This window comes from Nanorana parkeri, unplaced genomic scaffold (assembly GCF_000935625.1).
Source record: "Nanorana parkeri isolate BGI_ZX_2015 unplaced genomic scaffold, ASM93562v1 scaffold2707, whole genome shotgun sequence".
Taxonomy (NCBI): domain Eukaryota; kingdom Metazoa; phylum Chordata; class Amphibia; order Anura; family Dicroglossidae; genus Nanorana; species Nanorana parkeri.
Window position 1 is genome coordinate 11,001 of NW_017308975.1, and position 23,292 is coordinate 34,292.

A 23,292-nucleotide genomic window follows, 5' to 3' on the forward strand; every position below is an offset into this window, starting at 1 on the left:
CAATGTAGGTATCGGTGCGGATGAACATTGCTGTGTCTGGTGTCAGCAGCTGTCAGACTTTAGGGGTCCTCTGACTCTGTGATAGATGACGCATGATCAGAGGTCATCAGAGGTCAGACAGAAGTTTCTTACACCGATATACAGCAAGACAATACTACACAGGAGCAGCAAGACAATACTACACAGGAGCAGCAAGACAATACTACACAGGAGCAGCAAGACAGAACTCTGCAACAGAATTACTACAAGGTTACATCCTGAGTCATGAACTCGTCTCTCAGCTGTCCTAAAGTAGCTCTGCGTCAGAATGAAACCTGAATATCTCCTATTTCTGTGAATGTTAGGAGGGAAAATCTCTCATGTTCAGTGATAAATCTGAGTCAGAACTTTGCAAATCCGGGGGGGGGAGGGGGGGCTGCAAATACACAGTACATCTGTTGCAGAGACTTTGCTAATAGTGATATGTATGGGCTTGCTGAAAGTCTGTCAGTGACAAACCACCGTCCCGGGAACAATCAGTTGCGACCGGGGCATTCCCCGGCATAGCAAAAGGGGGCAGGGAATACTCTGGCCACACCTAATTGTGCCGTGAAGGGGGCGTGTCACTGACAATTTTGCACGGCTCGGGTGAACTCGGCTCACAGCAAGCCCACGGACGTCACTATTTGCTACCTCACAGGCAGTGTGATTTATGTCTGAGCGTGTCACTAGTGGGGTTGCCACCTGTCCAGGATTCACCCGGACAGTCCAGGATCTGAATGCTGTGTCCGGGTTTCATGGCAGCAGAAACCCGGACACAAGATGTCAGGCAGACAGGGGCAACCAAAATTAAGATTGAGGCTCAACTGTGATATTTACATATGAATGGGCGGCGCTATTTACATATGAATAAAGCCGCCACTCATTCTCCCAAAAATGTCTGCACGTCATTAGAGTGTTCGGGTTTCGCTTGAAACAAAGGTGGCAACCCTAGTCACTAGTTTACTTCCTAAATGTCCCCACTGTGTCTCTTGCAGACTCTTTACCTGAGAACTCCGACCTGTACAGCTCCCACAAGCATACAAAGGGGCCGCACTCTCCCTGTGGGAATTCTAGAGTATGCAACAAGAGGCACAGTGGCCATATTCCAAGGAAGGCGCAAACTCTCATATCTCCAATATAGCAAATATGGCAGAACTGCGACTGCTGAAGGCCCCAAGAGGAATGAGAAACCCGTATATAATGCAATCTACTAGACGCCATCTATGAATAGAAATATATGTGGGGGCCTCATCCTTTGAGGTACGATGCCGATTCCTCTGAAAGAAACCATTTCATGACTACAAGATAGTCACATATTTCAAAATGTATATTATCTAATCCTGACAGACTTCCACAATAAAAACATTTCAGTGCCGTGTTGTTTCTGTCTGGAGTATATGAATATACAGAATTTGTGTTGTAGTCTTTACTTCCATTTAAAAATAATTTTCCAGGCAAAACAAGGTCACTTTGTTTTGCCTGATGAAGGAACCGGATGCGTTCTGAAACGTTGCTACACTTGGTGATGTAACTTTACACGTGGAATAAAAAGAACATTGCTTGGAGAACCTTTGGCGTGCTGGTGACTTCATGTGTTGTTTATCTGATCCAGCGGCGCCATCCGCTGTCATTGGAAGTTGGGGCATTTTCAGTCAGGAGTTTAGTGGGATCCCCTACATGAGTCCCCTTTGTAAGATAGACTTGCTGGCAGGATCAACATCAACTGTTACCTTTCCTGACTTCCTTTAGCAGACCAATATATCGACCAAGAGTGGAAGTTAGAGGGTTGAGACAAACTATTTAACACAGACAGGGGTGCGTACAATGGTCAGCTTTTACTAAGATAATACTTTTATCCCAAAAGGAATAAACTTTCTGTAATTGCTTAAAAAGTTCTAGCAGGAGTTAGACTTTACATTGTCAGTCACTTATGTAAAACCCATCTAATCTACTAACCCATCTAACACTTCCCTCTTCATAAGGCGACAATACTGCTGCCCAAAGGTGGCTCCTCCATAGATACAGTGGAGGGGTGAACAAAGCCACCCAAAGGCAGGAAGTGTGTTACTGGTCAGATTACCAGGTAAAAATAAAGGAAAAAAAGCCCCAAAAAAGAAAACTAATGCAACCACCACATCTAAGGATATATATTAGGATATATAAGGATAATATATTCCATTTTTGGTTTTGGGTTTGGATATGCTCTAATATCTTTGTGTGTGTGTAAGAATAATCATCTTAGGGGGAGCCTTACCTAATGTTACTCATAGATTGCTACATTCACATTACAAAATTGCTTTATGTTATTTTAAGGAGTTGGCTGTGCTCTGGTTTAGCTGAGGTGTGTCAAACCAGCACAAAGAAAACACCAGCAGGGAACATGAACATTAGAATAGAGGGGACACTTGTTTGTATTTCAACATTTGTGGAAGGTTGTAGCAATTGTATTTTCAGTCATTGTGTGGAGCTTTTCTGAGCCACACTTGTGATGCTTCTAACGTTCTGTGTAATACAACGCAAGTTACAGAAAAGACACCAGGACTAATACAGCTCAATACAAAGCCAGGCATCTGAAAGTAAACACACTGGGGGGAATTTATCAAAACTGGAGCAGACAAAATCTGGAGCAGCTGTGCATGGCAACCAATCAGCTTCTCTTTGCAGTTTGCTCAGTTAAGATTTGAAAATGAAAGAGAGAAGCTGATTGGTTGCTACGCACAGTTGCTCCAGTTTTGATAAATTCCCCTCAGTGTCTTTATGTGGATTTTACATTTATTGTATTGACAAAATCAGTATTTACAACAAAAAAATGGCCTTCTTTGATTCAGTAACATTTTAGTAGGGATGCACCGATACCGGTATTTCGGTAACGATATTTTGTTTGGGTACTCGCCAATACCGAATACCCATTCAGAAAGTCAGGCGGTGTGTAATGACTCGCCACCCGGCTTCCCGATTAGCAAGGAAGCCATCCCCATGCTTCTCCTCACTATGTGACGAGAAAGCATGGAGCTGGCTTGCTGGCCAATAATGGAAGCCGGGCGCCGTGTAATGATGCAGCGCCCGGCTTCCTGATTGGCCAGGAAGCCGGCTCCATGCTCCCTCTTCATGAGGTGAGCATGGAGTCGGAAATATATTTCCTGGAAACCAATGGGGAGGTTTTGACACATGTTTAGTTGTGAAGGATGTAGACAAGAGCAGCTTTTCTCCATAGCCGGGGAGCTTATTTCACAACTTCACTGCTATAATCCTTTGAGTATCCACCAGAATTTCCTGGACTTCATAAAGCAAATTGCTGATCTAGTTAATAAATAACTCTTCATTCCCAACATAGCTAATTAACTTAGCTTGCAATTTAAAGGTCTGCCAAAAAATACTTCTTTATCTTAGATCTGTTTGCAAAGCTCCAAAAATGTTTTTGTGACAAACGTTCTCCATGTATTTGGGCTCACTCACCCAGATGTTGTTCAGTACGATCAGTGAGGTTGCAGGGAGACGATTTTTATATTTTACTGATAGTGCTTTTGGAGTTCAAATTGCAAAACAAATACTACGTGCAGATAACAAAGGGGTTATTACATTTATTTATTCAACAAGTTTGTGTGCTTAACTTTCCAGATTTGTGGGTGCAGTGCAATGATTCAAACAACTCACAAGTAGTATAATAATAAAGGAATGTACTTAGTGTAGGTACAGTGTGCAGGTATTACAGATTGTAAATCAGATAAATAAAATTGACCAATCCATGGAGCCCCTCAATTTATGAAAAGATCATATCATGTCTCTGACTCATATACAGGTATATAAACTAGAGGTGCACCGAAATGGAAATTTTAAAACCGAAACAAAAAAAATTGTCAGGCCGAAATCAAAAATATTTTTTTATTTTTAAAATTTTTTAATATTTTATTTTTAACCACTTCAAGACCAGGTGTTTAGACCCCCTTCCTGGCCAGGCCATTTTTCAGTATAGCTTTTACAATGCTCTAAAGAGACCCCTGATGTTTCCCTTTTTAAAATGGAAAAAGAGATTTAGGACACAAAGTCCTCTATCTCTTTTTCTGTATCCCCTGTTATCAATGATTAGGAATCCTCTATACTGAGTGTTCCTGTTCATTGATAACATGAGGACAGAGTGTGTTTACTATAACCACAACTATGAATGAATGGGGGTGATGTAGATCACTTCCCATTCATAATTGAGGATATAGTAACCATACCATGTCCTCAATTATCTACAAACTCTCACTGATCGCTGAGTGTGTGTACCTTGCTCTCCTTCCTGACACGCCGTCACAGGAGGCTAATCGAGCGGAGCAGGGAGGAAAGCTCAGCCTCCTGTGACTTCGCTGGCTGTCTCCGCCCACACACCGCTCTGCCGGACTGTGATAGGCGTGGGAGGGGAGACGCCGGCCGCTCACAGCGCTCTCGTCCTGCAGCGCTCGGCCGGCTGTCACTTTCTTTTCTCCCCGCTGGAACACAGAGCAGCGCCCAGCGGGGAGAAAAGAAACCAGGGATGCGCCGATGTATCGGCCGAAACATGGCTCTTTCGGCATTATGCCAAAAGTGTCATTTTCGGCCGATATGTTTTGGCGGCCGATATATCGGTGCATCCCTAATATAAACCTTTCTTATACAACTCATGGGTTGCCTCACTCTAAGTACCCTGCTAGAACCTCTCCCCTTGGATACGTAGAGTAAGAAAATTTGGGGGGTAGAAAAAAAGGGTTTACGGAGAGGTAAACACACAATGCATAGATATGTATAAAAGTATCAAATTTATTAGAACATAGAATACATACAGTAAAAAGTCAAATCTATTATACAATGCTTAGCCGAGATTGGGGTATGCAACTACCCTAGGATGTATTCTCAGTTGCCATATATGTGCTTACATGATCATAAAACATTACATAATCCTAGCATACATAATTGGCCAATAGACATATCTACATTGGTTGGTCCCGACGCGTTTCGCAAGTAGCTTCTTCAGGGAACCAATATATATTGACCTATTAATAAAAAGATTTATTCAAAAACATATAAACCTTTCTTACTGGGGGGCTAGTGTCCAGTTAGAATCCAGTTTGACCATATTAGGAGTTTTCAACAAGACAAAGGACCATAATTCATGAAGTTAAATAGGTGAAAGTTCTCAGCTAATAGTGTACCGACACACACATCATACAATATATACATATTCACACATTTATTATCCATAGAAAACTAATACTAAGTTACTTGTAACTCAATAACCACTTAAAAAATACTATTTGTGGCACAGTGCACATATAGTATAAAGAACAACTACAGCAAAAATATATAAGATTAGTTCACAAACCATAACATTTTATTCCAGTCCATCCTGTCATCGGGAATCTTCTTTTATGTTGATATTGCCAAACAAAAAAAATTTGTGTCAGTGTCTGTTCTGTATGCAGATGGACAGGAAAGGAAGGCACGGAGGTGAGCTTACCTCCTTTATTTGTACATGTATAATGTAAAATTTAAATTTCTTTCCAAATGTAACATTCTGCTTTAATAGACTTACAATTGAAACTGACAATAAAAACAACATTCAGCATACATTCTAACAGGATCTTTTCTTTTTTTGCCAAGTACAGTGATCACTTTCTGTTGACCTATATTGTGGAGTAACATAACCCTAGGATTCCAATCCTAGATGATTCACTTGAAATACAATTAGTATATAAAAGAGAACGAGCACAGACATTTGTGTGCAGGATAGAATTAAACACACAAACTATACACACATCTTAAACATTTGATCCTAAATAGCAATAAAATAAACAGGATTAAAAAAAAACAATGGTGCTATAAAACCCCCCAAAGCTGATTGCAGATATCTTTAGAATGTAAATCTTATAGTGAGCCTGTGTTTTGTCCATACTGGGAACGTTACAGCTTCACTTTAGTCTAAGGAGCAGAAACAACATGTACATACGTTCCACTCTAATACAATGCCTGCCTGCAATATAATGCGATATAATAGCTCAGTGAAGCTGCCCCCCTACAATCGGCACAAATAAAAACTCCAGTGTGTTTCTCTAATGCTATGTTTGTGCTGTTTTATGCTGCCAAAGTTAACATTTGTGCTACTTTTATTTTTAAGATAATAGCATTTTTTTAAGATTATGACATCACCAGCCCCCCTACAACAGCCAAAAGACATGAAACATGCTGGATGGTTAGCGCCACGTTTGTGCCATTTAAATCTCCATTCTGTCTCCCTTCGTTTTTGAGTTATTAACTATTTATTAAAGGTCACCAAAGGTCAAAGAATTGCTATTATCTTAAAAAAAAAAACAGCACAATTTATGTTAATTGTTTCGGCACAATACAGCACAAACGTGACACTAAAGAAACACACTGGAGTCTTTATTTGTGCTGATTGTAGGGGGGGCCAGCTCCGCTGAGCTCAATATAATGCAATATAATGCCTGCCTCCCCACACTGCAGAACATGGAGCTCATAAAGCCAACTTTGATGGAGGACGAAGTGTTTGCAGCCTCTGTAAACTAAGAAGCTCAATAATTAAGCTGTCTATACGCGGAGCAAATTTTGAGCAGTTAATTAAGACTATGTTCCATGGGTGGCCCTACTGGTAGCCTTCCATATGACATTGAGCCAGGAAGACAGTTCTCTGTCAAACAGTGACTGCAGCCAATCAGCAGTAGATCTGTCCATCCATCCTGTTTAGTGTGGATGGAAGAATATGTTTGATATATTTCGTCAGCCCATAGGCTGAACAAAAAAAACTACCAGTATATGGTCAGCTTTATGCATGAATCTTGGTCAAATGGACGATAAGTACATGCTGCTTATGTTGTATGGAGTAAAGTGAACCTGTTACTTTGCTTAGTATGGGAAAATTGTAGGTTTTCTTTAAGCATAAAACAGAGTAATATCAGAGTATAGCATCTATAAAACTAGGTAATAAAAGCAAACCTGTCATATGGCAATTTATCATTTACTTTCCTAGGGTAAAGATGTGCAAATATATTAGCAACCCATTCATTTAATTTGATCTCACTATATACATCCAGGGTGCAGGGCTGGTGATAATAATTGTTCTAAATGCCACACCAGATATAAGAAGGAGAGTTATATACAGAGGGCTGAGGCCTGATTCTTAGAACATTAGGTAGTATGAATGCATGCAATGTTCAAGGGGTTTGGGGCTGTTTAGTGAACCAGTAAAAGGAGTTATTCTGAACTCTGTACTGTACAATTGGGAAGCCTGCTCTTGTGATCAGCAGTGATTTCTGTAGTGGTGGCCCGCAGAGTGTGAAACCCATTAGGAATGCTGCTTTGCTCATTGCCAGAAAGTGCAGGATAGTAGGGACAGGATTGCCCTCTCCCTTTGGCATAATTGTTCTAATAGGGTATTACCATAATGGGATAGAGTGCAGGCTTCCAAAAAATGGCAGCCACTAAATAAACTGCAAAAGGATCAGGGTTGGGGTAAGGGATTGGATCCCCTGGACCACTGGTAGCCATGCTAGTGAATGTAGGAGTCCTCAAGAGTGGCCCCTGACATGTCCAGATAGTTGTACATTAGTTTAGTTTTCATAAACTTGTGTAGCACTGACTTGCAGTAAAACGTCTCTTACCATTTCTTACCTCAGTACATAGTGACCTGAGCACCCCTGTGCATGCCTTGTGGTGCCATTCATTTTGAATGAATCCCCAACTCACTCTCCAGTAGCAGGCAACGTGACCACACTGCAGTGTACGGAATGAATGTGCTGTGTGTTGCTGCATTAAAAAGGTCATGTCGGATTATTCAATGTGTTAAGATTTGCTAAAATTTGTTAAAGTTCTGAATGACATTTCTCTGGTGTGTGTGGTACAAATCCTAAAATTTCCAAACAAACCTTCATAAATGTAAAAAAAATATAGTGTCATAGAAGTACATTATATTTGCATAAATGCAGATTACAGAATATGACAGGTTCTCCCTAATTTACAAACTGTGTATTTCTAAAAAGAAAGAAGCAAGGTCAGCTCTGTATGCAGATAAAGGGAACAGTCTGCAGTTTTCTTCTTCGTGAACCTGCAAAACAATAAAAATAAATAAGAATTATTATTAATATATTCCTATATGAGAAGCCCTGTTACCCTCAGAAGTCCCATCCATAAATGTGAGGAGAGGTCCTGTATTCATGGTCATGCAATGTGAAATGGAATCTTCACCCGGCATGTTCATCACAGTGAAATCCTGGATCAGCTTTACTGCACTCTGACAATACAAACCTTCTATATTTGTGGATAGTATAGCTCACTTTATATCACATTATTCTGAACTGTAGAACATTTCTTTGGACCCCGTTGATTGTTTAACACAAATTAGAATATTTGTGAAAATGAGGAAAAAGAAAACGTAGCTGTAAGTTTCAGGGCTAGTTCACACCATCAGCAGTGCGTGCCGGTCCAATTCGCATAGTGCTTGCAGCATTTTGAACGCACCGCACAGAACGCACTGCAGGCACAATGTGCCTTGTGGTTGCCGTGCGGGCGATTGTATTGCAACCACAGGGCGTGGCTGGATGAAATAAAATTATATAAAATATAATAACTTACCTTAACCAATCCAGTCCTATTTTTGAATCTGAATGTCTGCAAAGCTTTGATGAGTCATAACAGAGCTGTCACATTTCTTTAAAAAACCCTAAGACCCCGTTCACATTGAGCGATTTATCGCGCGGTAATTCCCGCGATATCGCGGCAAATTACCGCGCGATATCGCGCTCCAATGCAATCCAATGGGGCAAAGGGTCCTGCTGTCGCGGGTCGTGTGTCGCTACAGCAGGACCCTTTTTGGAGCGGATTTAGCCGCGATTCAAGCTTGCTCAATGCAAGCTTGAACGCGACATCGCGCGGCAAATCTCGCGATGTCTCGCAAATATGCAAATCGTGCGACAAACGCGCGATTTGCATATCGCGCAGTGGGAACGGGGCCTCAAATGTAAATCACCCTTGCGGCCATACCCCCAGCCCACCCCACCTCAAGCTGACACTCAGCGCCGGACAGCATATTTTGAATATCTGCTTGGCGCAGTGGACGGCATGCGGCGACCCACTGAACACAGGGTTGCGACCCACCAATTGAGAACCACAACCTTACATAAGAATTATTGTCTATATATCATAATAATAATAATAATATATAATGCTACACAGAGGAACACAGCAATAGAGAAGGAACATAGCAGCAGAGTACTCACTGTTGGTGCTCTCATATCCAGTCTCTGTTCTTCTCTAAGATATGAAAAGATGGAGTCAGGAACCAGAAAATAAAACTGCGACTCATGAACGGTAATTCTGTCATTTTAATATTGTCAATCGAAAATGTAATTGTGAAATGGAATACACATTTTGATTAAATAAATGTATCAGTGTTTTGTTAATATTTTGAAAACCTTACACAAGGGTGCAGCTGTATTTGCTCATTACATATGCAGACTCTGCTTCCTGCTTTGCCCTGCTACATGATGGTTGTACTTTACAACTTGTAATGGGAAGGACTGCAGCAATCCCAGGAGTTGAGCAATGCTCCAAAAAGGTGCCTAATTCGTTCAATGTTTTCTTTAGTTGTCAAAGCAGACAAACGCTTCAAGTAAACCTGAGGGCTGTTCTTACTTGTTAATCTGGTCCCCAGTTCACACAGGAGGAGTCCCTTCTAAACCTTCAGATTATCTTCATTTTCCTGAGAGATTCCCAAACCCCGGGCTGAACTTTTATGCAAACAACAACCAGACCTTCCATGGTCACACTCCGACTTTCTCTTTCCCACCCGTAACACCTTCCCTTTGACCACCAAATATGACTGACAAGCAAATAAAGAGCGCACACTAAGTGCAGCATCAAAAACACTGGCGGAATTACCAGGGTCGCAGCGGTCGCAATTGCGACCGGGCCCTGGCGTTCCGCCACTTGGGGGGGGGCCCAGCAAGGAAGTAGAGGGCCCCCCCACGATCGTGGCGCTCCTTCCCTGTCGCACAGCCACCCGCAGCATGTACGGGCGGCTATGCAAAAGGGCTGGAGAGGCTGTCACTGATCCCGGAAAATTAGCTGGTCCCGCCTCTTAGGGGGCGGAGCTAAGAGGGCCGTCTCCTTAGCTCTGCCCCCTGGCCGCCGAGACGAGGAAGAGGGCCATGGGCCTGCAGGAGAGGTAAGGTAAGTTTGGAGTGGGAGGGGGTGCTGGGAAGAGAGAGAGAGTGTGTGTGTGTGTGTGTGTGTGTGTGTGCTGCTGGGACTTGTAGTCCAGCACAGCTGGTGGTAATCTGCATTGCTGTATGATGATTATACAGCAATGCAGAATAGCACCAACTGTGTAGGACTACAAGTCCCAGCAATGCATTATAGTGGGGGGGGGATGATGCTGGTGGTATTCTGCATACCTTACTTTTATTATAATGTATTGCTGGGACTTGTAGTCCCGCATAGCTGGTGGTATTCTGCATTGCTGTATAATCATTATACAGCAATGCAGAATAGCTCCAACTATGCAGGACTACAAGTCCCAGCAATGCATTATATTTTTAAGTAGGGATACACCAGTGTTAATACTGGGCATTTTCACAAGTACTCATACTCGTGAAAATGCCCCGATACTAAACGCAGATACCGGTGTTCTGTCGAGAACGCCGATCTCAGCATCTGCGCTTACACACAGACCAATATTATTGAGGAAACAGGGATTCATTCACAAAGTACTTTGTTTAAATCGTTAATTGTGACCAATATTAATATTCCGTCCATCATTTCCTGCCACCCATCATTTACTGCCATGGACGGCATATCATTAACGGTCACAATTAACAAATACAAATTAATACTTTGTAAATAAATGGCGGTTTCCTCGTTAATCCGTTCTGTACATAAACACAGATACTGGGTCAGCGTTCTCGACAGAACACCGGCACTAAAATTTTAAACAAGCGGCTGCCTGAGGTCCCGCGCTTGCTGGGGACCTCGGCAGCCTTCCTGTTAACCATGCAGTGCTGTAAGGGTTGGGGGGCAGCCCTTCATGGTTTCTTGCCCCGGGGCCCTGAAGGTTCTAGTTACGCCTCTGATCAAACAAGTTCTATTAAACTTGTTTGATGCTGCGCTCTTCTTTTGCTTGTCTTGTTTAGTTAAGAGTGAGAGCTTTTCCGATCTGTCAGAGGAGCAGCACCCATGAGTAGGTCTATCTATGGAGAGTTGGATCAGCACTGACAAGCACCGGAGAAACCCGTTTGAATTTTACCAAATGTGATTGGGCTGCCTCACTGGCCAATAGGAAGGCATGGGGGTGGAAAGGAGGTGGGCAAGGCGTGACTACAGAAACTGCTATGAAAGAATGCCCCAAGTATTAGGGTACCCGGGTGCTATGAAGATATTCAGAGGATGCAAGCAGGCACCTAGAGGATCCTACACTAAAAACTGGGGACCAATTTAATGAGGTCTATTTTAAAGTAATTATTAGTTCCTGCATTTAATTTGAATATTTCTGGATAGAATGAGAGCTGCCATTTCTAAAATCCCCATGTGTGATATCCTTCTCCTTGCTTTACTGTCTACTCATTCACTAACCTAATACAAACACAGCCAGTTTAGTGTCCGGACACATGATACGCTATTCAGAGAAATCATTGTGTACAGCATGAGTACAGGCAGTCCCCGGGTTACGGACGTCGGACTTACGGACAATCCGTACTTACGAACGGGGTCCACAGTAGTCCTAAATGTACCGGCAGCCGCCGGTACATTTAGGAGAACTGTGGCTGCAGCAGCCTTTGTCCCTTCAAATCCCCGCTGTTCTCCCTGTATCTCCCTGTGTTGGCAGAGGCAACGGAGACACAGACGCTGCATTGCTCCGCTGTCCCCCGTATCTCCGCTGCTGTCTTCCCCTGGTCCGTCGGCTTCTCCATTCCTCCGTCCAGCCGCGGCACCTCTGCCTCATCTTCATCTGCAGGCTGGGAGCCATACCCAGCCTGCTATTGGATATTGTAAAATGCAATAGCCAAAAGCAAGCTGGCTATTGCACCCACCCACTACCTGCTGTCAATCAGCATGGGGGACCTGATAGAGAACTTTCTCCTTCAGGCCCTTCCTCTGCTGATTGACAGCAGGCAGTGGGCAGATGCAATAGCCAGCCTGCATGAAATATCCAATAGCAGGCTGGCTATTGCTCCCAGCAATAAAATTTAAAAAAAAGTATAAAAAAATAAATTTAAAAAGACAAACAATAAATGTAAAAAAAAGTTAAATTAATAAAAATTAAACAAAATAAAGTTGATAAAATAAAATGAAAAATAGAAAAAAAACTTTTTTGGGTGTGTCATTTAAAAAAAAAACATTTTTAATTATATTTTAATCTTCTGAACAACTGGAACAGACAGCAAAACAAACGTGACCCTTCCCTATGCTATCCAAAACTAAAAAATGTGGCTGTTCTGACTTACATACAAATTCAACTTAAGTACAAACCTAAAGTCCCTATCTTGTATGTAACCCGGGGACCGCCTGTACTGACCAAGAGCAGCAACTAGTTTATGCCAACATTATTATTAATGAAAATCGGTGGTTTTATATGTCCTGTATATGGTATTGGAGTATTTTGGAGTGAGTTTAGCTTGTGAGCTCCTTTGTTGAGAACAGCTGATATGCACACGCTTGTTCTAGGTCTGTGATCAGGGATCAGTATGACGGCCCAGCAGAACACATCTTCAAGTACAACTCAGCAATGACAGCTCGCATACTTCTATTTCAGGAAGTGTCTTTACCCTATTGACTCCAAAATTATACTCTATAGAATGACCTTTATCTTTTCTAAGAGCATTCCTGTATAGGTCCATGAGGTGTGCTAATCCTTACATGAAAACAGACTGGGAGGAGTACATATTGGAAGTGGAGGATTATATACTAAAATTACACTCAGTGATGTGGAAAATATAAGGAAGAGGGGAAACTGGCCATAGACAACAGAGAACAATCAGATGTACAGGAATGACTGGACCTCTCATGGTGTTTTGTATCCCATATGCAGCCATCCACGTGTGTTGCCAAAAACACACCGCCACCATATCTCAGGGGAGACCAGGAAAACTAGACAAGATTTTCTAACCCAGAGGTGGATAAATTAATACGGAATTCAGGAGCCAGTCTGTCCAATAAAGCGGTTGTGCTTTGTACAGATGCGTGTGAAATAAAGTTTGAATTTCTTTGGAAGATTATCGTGTACTGGTTCCACAGTTTTTGAGCCTATTACTCCTGAGGAGAGTCATCCGTGCACCGAGTGTGGATTGCAGGGATGCATGATAGGGGTGAGCGTTTATTGGAGCCATTGGCAAAAACTAGAGAAAACCTCAAAAATAATACATCAACTATACTTTTTAAGGAGCACTGGCGACCTGGCTCCTGGGATTTGACCAGCCTTGTAAGATCTCTCACTCCCCTGAGGCCTCTCAGTCGGGTTGTTGCTAATTACCTGCAGATTTACTATTGTATCCTAAAATTAGCCAAATCTCCTGAATGTCATCTCATGTCTATGGACACCCTAAAATAAGAAAACCGCAAGCCCTGAATTTACACAAACTGTACAAAGCATATTACAGACTGACATGCAATGTGTATATCCCCTGGACTGCATACCAGTGAAAACAAAATTGATTATTAGTGTGCCAATGAAAAGTATTATTCCCTCTCCCGTATACTTACTTATATATAAAACAACTGCGATAATAACAGTAAGAACAACAAAGATCCCAATAACAACGCCAACAATCACTGCAACTGGGAGGCCATTGCCTGGAGGATCTGACAGAGATAAACATAAAGAGAATATGAGATATTAGAGATAATGGGATTCTTACATATAAATTATTGAGATAAAGTTCTGAAAATCATTAATTACCTTTATATACATTTATCCCGAACTGTATAGAACGATGTGCAAATACAATTTTCTAGCTATATGATTGGTTGAAGGGTGAATTAGATACAAATATAAGCTGAATTATTGGGAGGGGATTTTGACTAATACAGAAAACTGAAGCTGCCTGGAAATGTATGAGGAACGGCGGGCAACAATATTCCAGCGCTCATATAACCTCCTATACAGCAGTGTGTGATGCGTATAGACGCAGTGTATGCACAAGGGACAGAATGCAAACCAGAAGGAGAGAAGCTTTATTACAGAAGAGATGTACTATGGGGGCTATTTGTAAACAATTCACATGGTGAATATTTGTTCTAATGTTATGGCCACTGGATGGAGCGCAGGAGCATAAGAAATAAATATTTATTTACGATGCTCCTTAGCTCCATTTAATGGCCATATTGCAGTATTAGATCACAATACATTCCACCTTAAAAGAAAATATAGTAAATACAAGAGGTTTTTAAGCCATTTCAGATGCTGATTAAATCTTTTACAATGGATGCCGCTCTTTGATGTATAAAAGTTTTAGTTTCCTGCAGAATCATCTGGTTCCCTGAGCACTGGCCCTGATATCCTGCTTGAGCGTGGCTCCGTTCCCTTGCAGGGTCCTGTGGAGTCACCCTTGTGTGTGCTAGTAAGTTATGTGTGTCTCCACAAACACAGTAAGACAAACCACTCCCTGCTCCTCCCTCCTCCAAGCTAGTATATGGAGAGCTGCTGGAGACTGGGCTCTCCCTTGTGATCTTGTACTGAACAGGAAGTTCAGGGAAGCAGGGCTAACAGAGTCTGAGCCACCTTTTCTGAAACATGATGACTGTAAGTGTTTGCGCAAAAATATAAAGAAATACTTTGCTGGACAATGTATATTTGTTTGATCTGGATTTACTATTGAAAAAAAGTTTAAGAATGTTTGTTTTTGCCATTATTTGCACAAAATGAATGTTCAGAAATATTTGCAGGGTGAAAGGGCCGTGTATATTGTTTATAAATAGACCCTTATGTCTCTTCTTCAAAATAAATCTCTTCCTCTTCACCATTTTTTGGAAAGCAGCTATTGTTTCACTTCATGGTCAGTAACCCATAGCAGCCAATCAAAATATACTCCATGAAAGTCAGACTGTAAAATGGATTCTGATGGTGGCGATGGGTTGGTGCACTGAAGGATAACAAATGTCTAATTCCACAAGCAGTACCGAGAAGTGAATGGGACTCCTGTGTGTGGAGATCCCATGAAAATGTCCTTTGTATTTCAACATAGAAATCTTATAGAAAGTTGATTTGCCACAAAGAATAATAATAAAAAAAATAATGACATTCTCTAAACAGTCTTCATTTCAGTATCACTCACCCCATTCCACACTGAGAGTCTCCGTCCCCAGGCTGCTGTGATCCACATGACAGGAGTAGGTGTCTCCTTCCCTTGCTGGCACTTCCGCACTGACTCTGATCTGATAGGTGCCGTCAGGATGGGGGAGAATTGGACTCATTTCATCTGAAGGAACATCATCTACCCCATTCCTCACCCACTTCACACCCACAGCTCGGGGGTGAAACCCGTACACCAGGCACTGAAGTCTTGTTACCCCATCGGACTGATGACCCCACACCTTCACCTCTGGACGCACTGTAGGGGGAAAGAGCAAAATAAAAATGTGCTGGTTGCACAGAAGGTCACATGTTCTGATGACTTTCATATAAAGGATATAAAAAAATTACTTCCATAGGACAGAATGGGTGTAAATGAAATCAATACTAGCCAGACAATGAAAGGAATAAAAAACAAGATATAAGAAATCTCTGCAGCCAATTCCTTTTCCTCATACATTTCACTTGTCACATCTGTCTGTATGTAATAGATAAAGGAATCTGAGTGTTATAGGGAGCAGTATGTCACATCAGATATTATACGTTACAAAGCAGTAAATTTAACACGTACCTGTAGTGAGAAAACAATATTTTTTAGAGGTGGTCACATATGGAAGGAAGACACGGAGCATTTTCAGTGTGAAGGTTTTAGGGTACATTGGAGCAGTGGTCCTGTCTGTTTTTGTTGCAACTAATTTCCTCCACATTTTCAGTGAGAACCGATGACCCTTGTATATGACTGAGAGAGGTACGTAGGAGCAGACATACCCGTCCATTACATATACAAGCCGTGCTCCCAGCTTAGCAGTCTTAAGGTGCCCATACACCTTGGGCATCGTAAGACAAAAGTCTTGCGATGGTTGTAAGGTAATAAAAAAAACGTACGATCTGCCCATCTTGGACAGGCAGATCGTACTTGCCATAATCGCAAGCCCGCCCCGCTGAGGGGCGTGCTTCCGATGACCGCAACGCTGAACGGGCAGTGTGCGCTTGCGCACACCGGCTTGTGTGGCATTTTTTCTTACGAGCACAAAAATATACAACAGCAAGCATATAAAAACAGAAAAAAAAGGATAATTATCATAAATGTTTATTACTTATAGCTGGGCTTCAGGAGGCCAGCACTAACAGCTATGGAACCGGAAGTGATGCAATATGCATTCCTCCTGGTCCCTTCGAATGGGGAGGGGATCGACGAACAGAGGTCCGTCCATCTCCTCCCCAGCTCCCCGCCAAAACACCAGAGAAGCCGGTCCCGGGCCCGTAGGAGGGGCAACAGAGCCCGGGAAGCACAGCAGGGGAGGCGACACACGGACCCCTTCTCCGGGACGTAGAAGCGAGCTGGCGAAAGCGGAGTCGCCAGAATCACTTCTATTGTAAAGCCGACAGTCGGCTTTACAAGTTTAAATGGAGTCCCGTCTGTTTAAACAGCCCCGATGCCAGCGCCGTACACTGTACGTCGTTAGTCGTGAAGGGGTTAAAGTTTCAGAAACCTGGGCGATTCACAATGAAGAAATACAAAAGCAGAGGTTACCGTCCATCAAAACAATCAGTAGATCAGGAAATAAAGAGCAGCTATATAGAAGTCTCAGGTAAACGCTGAGACTTACCCCCTTCCACCATATGAGCGCCCCTATTAGTCAATGAGACCACCATAGGAAGGCTGAGGAGGAAGAACACTCAACATTTGCACATTATCTCTGGATCTGCTGATCATTTTCAAGTGTGGGTTTCATTGAAGGTCTCCTATTGTCCAGGTTTATGAAGGATCTACTTTACAGGCCAGTTCACACCAACTCCAGAGCAATCCCTGAGCAGGCTCACTCGGAGGTATGGCTGGAGGAAGGTGATAAATATTTGGGAACACCTTCCAGGACTTTTTCTCTCCCCTGGGGCCTTTCTCTGGGAGGAGGTCTGTGTGCTGTAAGATGTCTGGCCTAGGCCTCAGCATGTGACAGGTGCTGGGAGCAAAGAGGTCTAGGATGTTACTGAGAAGAAACCTGATGGAAGATGGGCTGGAGGAAGAGTCTGCTTACTGAGGAGTTAAATAGATATGGACTATATTAATATTTATATTGTCTATTTAAACTTGCATGGAAGGGATGAAGGGACTCTGCGAGGTCCCAAAAGCGCTTGTATCCATTCTGACAACTTGTTCAATAAAATGCATACATCTTATGCATACAGCGGTGCCATCCGCAGTCATTCCAAGCACCCTTCCCATTACATGGGATCTCCGGTAAGGAGTGCGACAAGAACCTTTCTACTTATCCTGCTTACTGAGGAGTGTCACAGAGGAGCTGGGGAGAGCTGGTGTCTGGACCCTGTAAGAGATTCATCGCCAGATTCCTCACTAGTTGGTGCACTGTAAAGGCCGTGACACACTGCACGCAAAGCCGTGCAGAGCGAAGCAAAGCTATCCGGCACGGAGCTTTGCGTGCAGTGTGTGAGCTGAGTTCAGTCAGATGATTGACTGCACCTTCAGCCAATCGGCTCGTGCTTAACAACCGGCCAGACGTCGCATCCCGTCGCGCCGGTTTATACGCGCGAGCCGATTGGCTGAAGTTGAAATTGTTCATCTCGGCACGCTCAGCCCCGCGAGCTCTCGCCAGCTGAGGTGCCCAGGAGAAAATGACATGACACACTGCTCGCAAAGGCAGCGCGCCACCGCTCCGCGTTGCTTCGCCTGCAGTGTGTCACGGCCTTTAGCCCTGTGAATGTTCATCATCAGAGTCATGGACTGTTCCTGGCTGTTCTCTGGTGCTACTACCTATCACTAGTCGCTCTCATAAGACCTTGTGTTACCTGTTACTATTGCTGTTGCTAATAGTGAAGACACTGCCCTCCATTTTTTTGATCTTTGGGTATCCTGCAACCCTAACCCTCTCTCCTAGTTATTACTGAGCAATAAATACTACAAAGACCCTACGACTCGAGTCTGCTGTATCCTAGAAGTGTCGATGTTGCTGAGGGCTGGTGGCTGCAAAACAAGAACCCCAAGTCAATTCCAGCGGCTCCTTCAGGTGTGAGAGCTACATATCTATAAATGACTACATTTCATCATCTTATCAATATAGGACCCTGGCTCTCCATGTTCCTGGCCTCCCCGATTTTATTTTGGTATCGAGTACGAGTACTGATATTTTGCTTTTGCTACTCGCCGATACCGAGAATTGGTGCTTCCGCTGGCATGGAGGCGGCTTCCAGGAAGCCAGGCGGTGGGTAATAACATGCCGCCTGGCTCCCTGATTGCCTGCAAAGCCGGCTCCTTCTGAATTGGTGAGGAAATATATTTTCTACTGAGAGATTTCCCCGCCTATTGACTGTAATGTCATTGGAATCACATTGATTTAAGTTTGCTTCAAGTCAAAAAATAAAGAGAGGAGGCGGGGCTTTTTCTGTACCAAGTGACAGAGACCAAAAATTACCACATGATAAAACAAAAGTATTTTATTATACAAAAGGTTAAAAATATGTTTAACCACTTGCTGACCGCGGTGTTACACCTCCTTCCTGGCCAGGCCATTTTTCAGTATTCAGCGCTGCGGTACTTTGGCTGACGTTTATTCCGTCATGCAGCGCTGTACTGAAATTAATTTTATACCCTTTTTTGGAGACAGATAGAGCTTTCTTTTGGTGGTATTTAATCACCTCGGGGGTTATTTATTTTTACTATATAATAAAAAAAGTACCAACATTTTTGAAAAAAAAAAACCTGTTCTCTCTTCTTTATGTTATAAAACATTTATTATTACCCAATTTTTTGGTAAAATATAAAAGTCGGGGTCACGTCGGGTAAATAGACACCAAACATGTCAAGCTTTAAAATTGCGCGCACCCGTTAAATCGCAAAAAACTACCATACTCAAAATTGACCATAGCCGACGCTATAAAAGCTTTTACCGCTCATCAGTTTAATGTTATCAGTGATTGATGACCCTAGAATTATTGCTCTCACTCCGACGTTCGTGGCGATATGTAACATGTGCAGCGCAATGGATGTAATCAGCGTTGTGTGCATGTGGGAGCTGGGACTTTAATTTTTTTTGTAACAAATTTTTTTTAACCTTTTTTTTTTAACTGAACTTTATTGCTATCACATAGGGAGCAAGCAAGCTCCCTATGTGATAGCCAATTTGCAGTGACAGGTCCTCTTTATGGAGACATCAGGGGTCTTAAGACACCTAATGTCACCTAGAGACCCCCAGAGACCTGCTTCACCAGCTTCTCTCCGGTTTCGGTAGCGGAGAGTGACACTGAATGCAGGAAGTGATGTAATACACATCACTGCCTCCATTCAGAAGAGGAGATCAAACGGAGCTCGTGTACTACGCCCGAACACTTGTATGTAAACAGCCATCGCTGGCTGTTTACATTCAAAGCCGGTTTCCCGCTCGTGCCCGCGGAACGGGATAGGACGTCTAAAGACGCCCACCCGCCCTCAAGAAGCCGCTGTCCGGCCGTTTAATTACAACGGCCGGACAGCAGGTAGTTAAAAACATAATTGATATGTGTTAATCGATGAGAGTGCCCTCCGCACACCTTACAGCAGTCCCGGCCAACAAGAACGATGGTGCTTGTAGTAACAACCACGGATGGCGCCGTGCAAAATACAGAGCGAAGAAACAGGTCACCATCACTCAATAATTTAAATGAATACGTCCTTTTTTAATGGACAAAAATGTCACAATGATCAGAGAAGCCGACGTTTCGGGGCTGCGCAGGGTCCCTTCCTCAAGGCAGAAAGATGTGACCTTGCTAGAGGAGTAGAACATTGGGCCATGGGATTTTGCACATCTTTCTGCTTTGAGGAAGGGACCCTGCGCGGCCCCGAAACGTCGGCTTCTCTGATCATTGTGACATTTTTGTCCATTAAAAAAGGACGTATTCATTTAAATTATTGAGTGATGCTGACCTGTTTCTTCGCTCTATAATTGATATGTGCACATTACAAAACAGAAAAACAGATTGATCTCCAAATAACCATTCCCGAGTTATAATGTGAGGCTAGATGGCCATGACAAACATAATTGGTAGAACATGTTCATCTCATGAGAAGCGGCCGTCGAGCTGTGACCTCGTGGACACTGGCGGCTCGGAGGTGACTGCGCACTGTACTCTTTGTGGCTCCCCCTGTTTGGGATCTTTTCCGATAACCTTCAGCTTCTGACGGTTGTCCGCTCATCACCCTCCCCCCACCATCTATTTGGAGGTCCTCTCTGTCCTTGGGCATGCTTGGGCCCTTGCTCTGCTGGCCTGGCCGGGCGTGCACGGATTACTCTCTGGGAGCAATCTCCTGAGGAAGCGCTTGGAGCGCAAAACGCGTTGAGAGAGAATCACCATTCCTGATATAAGAAGAGGCATCTGTATACGAGAACATGTTCTACCAATTATGTTTGTCATGGCCATCTAGCCTCACATTATAACTCTGGAATGGTTATTTGGAGATCAATCTGTTTTCCTTGTTCTGTTTTGTAATGTGCACATATCAATTATGTGCTTAAACATTTTTAACCTTTGTATAATAAAATACTATTGTTTTATCATGCGGTATTTTTTGGTCTCTGTCACTTAGTACCGAAAAAGCCCCGCCTCCTCTCTTTATTTTTTGACTTGATACTTTAGTGGTGTGGTACCTTTTATTCAGAATCTGGTCATGATTTGATTTGATTTAAGTTTGCATCAAATGATATGAACACCAGCAAGCATTGCAGTGTTTTCTCCATAGCAGTTTGGCACAGGGGTTTGAACTAAACCCCTGACACTGACTCCACGCTGTAGAGGGACTACAAATATCAGCAATACATTATACAACAATACAGAATACCACCAGCTATAGAGGACTACAAATATCAGCACTACATTACCCAGCGAAGCAGAATACCAACAGCTATAGAGCACTATAAATCCCAGCAATGCATTATACATGAATGCAGAATAACATGAAGCTACATACTCTACTGCTTCCGGGTGTGCTGGTCTTAGGAGGCTGTGCGGGGTCTTAGGTAGGCTGTGCAGGGGTCTCAGATGGGCTGTGCTGGGTCTCAGGTGGACTTGTGGGGTCTATCGTGGGCTCTGCTAGGTCTATTCTGGGCTATGAGGGGGTCTATGGGGGGGCTGTGCAGGGTTTATGGTAGGCTGTGCTGGTTCTCAGGTGGTGTTGTGGGGGTCTATGGTTGGCTCCATGGACTCCTAGGTGCCTCTCCAGGTTCTATGGTGGGATATGCAACGTCTATGATGGGTTGTGCAGGCCTATGGCAAGCTCTGCTGGGCCTATGGTGAGCTGTACGGGCTGCTGGGAGAGCAGTGCGAGTATCACACAGAGGTGTGCTGAGAGGCTTAGAGCTGAGGAAAGCTACTAAGGACTGTATATGCTACAAAGGACTATATATGCTGAAGAAAGCCGATTATTATGTGAACAAAAGACTGTTATTTATGTTGCTGCTGCAAGCGGTCTTGTGGAACAGGGGAAGGCTACCCTGTGGATGAACAGAGACGTTTTGTGTTTGCCCTTAATAAACTGCGTTTTACTTGAATTTTCTGGATTACAGTGCAGTGTCCTTGTTACGATATATATATACATACACACACAGTTTAGTGTTATCAGTAATTAATGGCAGTAAAATTATTGCTCACACTCCGACGTTCGCGCTTATATGTAACATGTGCGGCACAATAGGCGCAATCGTTGTTTTTGCACGTAGGCGCACCCGACACATATCTGCATGTGTATGTGGGGGCGGAGGACTTTAAAAAAAAAAAGTTTTTTTCTTTTTTAATGCTTCTTTATTTTTTTTAATGATTCTTTCATTTTTGTATTACTTTTTTTTTCCACAACTTTATTGCTAAGAATTACACTATGTGATAGCCAATTTACATGAGAGGTCCTCTTTATGGAGACATCAGGGGTCTCCAAGACCCCTAATGTCACCTAGGGATCCTCAGAAAAGCTGATGAAGCAGAGATTGGCTTTATCAGCTTATGTACCTGGGAAGTGACACTGAATGCAGGAAGTGATGTAATATACATCACTTCCTGCATTCCGAGACTGGAGAGGAGTTCAGAGGGAGATCGTGTACTGATCTCCCATCACAGAGCCGTGCTGGTCCCGGCCGCATGGGGCACAGCAGATCTCGGGAACGGCAGTGTCAGCTGCTTGTAATACAAGCGATCGGGAGTCTAGAGACGCTCGATCGTTTGAATGTAAAGCTGCTCGATCGCTTGTATTAGCAGCTGTCACTGCCGTTGCCGGTCCCGAGATCCGCTGTGCCCGATGCGGCCGGGACCGGCACGGCTCTGTGACAGGCGATCAAAGGGAGTTCAGTATCCGCACTCCCTTTGATCTCCTCTCAGTCCTGTGACAGGGTACACGATTCTGTGTATGTCAGTGAGAGGTTGAAAAGGGCAGCTTTCCCTGGCTAGGAAAGGGTTAAGCCTGGCCAACAGGTAAACCTCCTCTCTCTCTATTAATTAGCCTGCACCCGATAGTGACTGAGAGGGGGAGAGAGCTCAGAGCAAGATCCAGGCTGCACTGGATGGACACAGACTGGAGAGTGTCTGCATATCTGGGGAATAAGGTCTGCCAGAACAACTGTATGTATTGGACTGTGGGTTTTGTTAATTTATACTGGAAGCTGGAATAGCCGCTCCAGTAGGACGTAGTGAGGGACACTACTGTTTAGTTAGCCTCCTAAGGTGGAGTAGGCCTTTTTATTTGTGTTACTTTTGAGTTCTGCTGGAAATTGTTTGTTTAAAAGGAGACTTTTTCGTTGCATGCAATAAAGCTGCATTTATTGCCAAATACTGATTAAAGACCAGTGACTTTCCTACAGTCCCCGAATGCAGGAAGTGATGTATATTACATCACTTCCTGCATTCAGTGTCACTCTCCAGCTACAGAATCTGATGAAGCAGATCTCTGCTTCATCAGCTTCTCTGGGGGTCCCTAGGTGACATTA

At 43.3% G+C, this 23,292-nt stretch overlaps 1 pseudogene; it reads right to left on the reverse strand.

Annotated features, from left to right (window-relative positions):
• LOC108802196 overlaps positions 1 to 23,292 on the reverse strand; it is a 62,078-nt pseudogene that overhangs the window by 4,547 nt on the left and 34,239 nt on the right.